This window comes from Octodon degus, unplaced genomic scaffold (assembly GCF_000260255.1).
Source record: "Octodon degus isolate 3935 unplaced genomic scaffold, OctDeg1.0 scaffold00065, whole genome shotgun sequence".
Taxonomy (NCBI): domain Eukaryota; kingdom Metazoa; phylum Chordata; class Mammalia; order Rodentia; family Octodontidae; genus Octodon; species Octodon degus.
The window spans coordinates 2,695,043-2,698,458 of record NW_004524641.1 but is presented as its reverse complement, the minus strand read 5'-3'; positions in this window follow the sequence as shown (position 1 = coordinate 2,698,458).

The following is a 3,416-nucleotide window of genomic DNA, read 5'->3' as shown; positions in this document are numbered from 1 at the left end:
TTATGGCTTATTTTCTTATGTGACATATTGAGTTCATTGCTCAGAGAAAGGTGTTTTTGAACAATAGAAATTCCAATGCAAGACTCTTTTTCAAATGTCTCATATTTGTGCTTAAGTGTTTTAAGTTTACAAGCTAATTTAATAGGAATGGTAATATTTTATTTATTTATTTATTTATTTTTTCTTTGGTGGGACTTGGGATTGAACTCAAGCCCTTGCATTTGCCAGGGAAGTGCTTATTCTACTGAGCCATCTCCCTGGCCCAGTATTTTATTTCTTATGTTTAAGACTTGCTTGACTTTGTGTCTAAATTATATTATTTATGGTTTTGTTTTGTCATTCAAGGTTTTAATCTATCTAGAGTTAAGTTTGTATTTAATGTGAGGTAGAGATTCAGTTTAGTGTTTTTCAAATAGGTAATACTTTTTTTCCACAGCTCTACTTATTGGAGAGTCTCTTAGCTGTAGTGGATGAGTAGCATTCACAATGGCAAACCTAAGAGACAGAGAATTTCAGAGCAAAGATAACAACCATAACAAAACAAGTGTGAGTTGTATTTGTAGAACATTCATCCTGGTGAAGTCAGGGAAGTTCTTGTTGTTTTGTTTGTTTTCTTTCTTGTTTTTGTTTGAGGAATGCTGGTTGGTTAATACCTGTCTCACAGCTGCCTAGATTGGTATAGTACAACACACTGCTAACTCACTTGCTTTCTTTTTGGTCAGATCATCTAGAAACTAAATTAAGTTCTGAGAACATGAACCAATAAACCAAAGTAATAAGTCTAGCTTTAATAAAAATGAAACAGGTTCCCCACATTTCTCTTTAAGCTTCAACTTTATTAAGAACATTGACATTGTGTGTATTTTATTAAGCACATTTGTAATAACTTTTTTCAATTGACAAATGTTTCCTATTTTACTTTGCCTCTGTTTATGGTTTAGATCCTTTTCAAAAATAAAATTTTAACTCTAAAAGCATAGCAATGATTTCCAAGTAGCAGAGTAGTAGGGAAAAGTCCTAACTTGGTTATATGATGACTAGACTGGCCTAACTGGAAATTATTTTCTTTCTTAGGCAAAGGATCTCTGGAATATGTTTCCATCTGCTGACTCTTATCAGTAGGAAGTGGACATGGGGTTATTCATCCACACATCTAGTAATTCATTTCTTTGTAAGTGTAATGACCTAGCTAGTAATTCCCTTTAAAGTGCAACACTTGTAAACCATCTGTAAAGCAAGGGTGTTAAGAAATCCTCAAAGGTCCTCTAACTAGTTTTGATGTCGCAGGAGGATGTTCAGATTATGTGTTTCATAGTGTGCATTTGTAAAAGGCTTTAAATCTAAATACAGCACCTCTGAAAATTTGCAATCTTATTGAACTCCGAGGTTGACTGTACCCACATCAGAGTCTCCAGTAGTTTTCAAATTAATTTTTTTACTGCTAATATATTCCTACGTTTTTCCATCCTAGAGTTGCCAGATTTTACATATAAAACTGTAGGATATCCAGTCTATAGAAGATAAGTATATTTATGATGTACTTATGTTAAGAATTTATTCATTGTTTATCTGAAGTTCAAACTTAGCTGGACATTCCATATTTTAAATGGCAAACTTCCCCCATTCCATCATTTTTACTCAGATCCTGAATTCATGATTTCGCTCACTTCTCACTTCTCACCGCATATCTTACCTTCAAATCTCGTAACCAAAAATAATGGAAAGCATTCCTTTTCCTTACTTTTTCCAAACACCATGAGCACTAGAAGCTGAGCAGGAATAATGTTGGGGAGGAGGATGTATGTGAAAAGGATTGTGCAAAGAAAAGCCACAAAACCACAAAGCCCTCTATCTCTTATCCCAGGAGATATCTATATCTATATCTATATCTATATCTATATCTATATCTATATCTATATCATATGAATATATATCTCATATGAATGTATATCTCATATGAATATATATCTCATATGAATATATATATCTCATATGAATATATATATATGAAAAAGATCTTCATTTCATTTGGATGCCTCTATATGTAACATATTTTGATATATTGAGCTTATTAGTCATGGTATTCATTAATTAATAATGATCACTATTTTTAACCTTATCCCTCAAGGATCTTTATTAATGACTTTAGTTGCTTTATCAAAATGAATATAATTCAGCTCTTTTTAATATAAGATTGATACCAATAGCAGAATAAACAATTTTATGCTTAAGATATTAGTATCTTTTCTAAAAAAAAATCTCCATCATATCTTACACTAGGAGTGTCTCATTTTCTCCTTTCCTTAGGTCGCAGAGTCCCTACTATCTTGTTGCATCATCTTTTAGTATCACTTTCCAGCTCTCCTAGTTTATCTCCATATTTAGCCACCTCTTCCTCTAAGACTTCTCCGGGAAGCTGAAAAATTCTTCCTTAACCATTTAGTCTAATTCATGCCCTGAAGTCCATCTTGCTCTAGTCAAAGTGATTTATCAAAAATGCTTTGGCAAACAAAAGACAAGCCTCCACCAGATCAATTCTGTTCCTGGCTCCTAAAACAATTTTCTTCTCCCCTATGTCTACTAAATGAAACAAAAATGAAGATTAAAAAAACACTAGCTTAGCCACGGAGCATCCCTCCATGGGCCTGGGACTTATTTTTAGTCACTGTGTAAAAATGGGTGAAGATCAGCAGCCTAAGGAGATGCTTGAGGGAAACTTCATTGGACCTGGCGAGGAAGCCTAAGGCAGGTGATCAGGCAAGGCTCTGAGAAGGACTTTCTCAGCTTTCTCTTGGTGTCTGGAAGAAAGGAAACCTTCTGGCTTCCAGGAATAGCAGATAAGATTCTTCTAGAGTGGTACCCTGATCAGAATGAGTTGTATGCAGCTGGAATGGGGTGCCGCCCCCCCCCCCCCCCCGAGGAAGGAAGGGAGGCTACTCTTAGCAGCCTTGTTTGTGCATCTCTATGAAGCCATCTTCTGGGCTCCTTGGGAATAGCTGAGAACACAGTGGGGAGACATTTGGAGGAGACATGAATAAGCCAAACGACTCCATAGGCAGCCCCATTTTATAAAGTGGCATCTGTTATGTTGAGAGAATGTGTCCCTATATGATTTTTCAGTATTCTTTTATTCGCGATGCAATAGAAAGACAATGACCTTCTGTCAAGGAAACAGTTGCATTGCTTCTAATTTTGACAGGTATCTCTCCTTGTGTTTTTACAGAGAAGCTAACAACATTGGTAGCTTACAAACAAGAATCCTTGGGGAAATATGAGGATCAGGCTAGGCCGCTGAGACAGAGACTAAGTGCTATGTTAGTTTATTTGACCTTCACGGCATCTACAACTGCTTTTTATCACTCACTGAGATGTTTTACAAAGCACCTCCTGTCTTTTAATTATTTTGATATACAAGA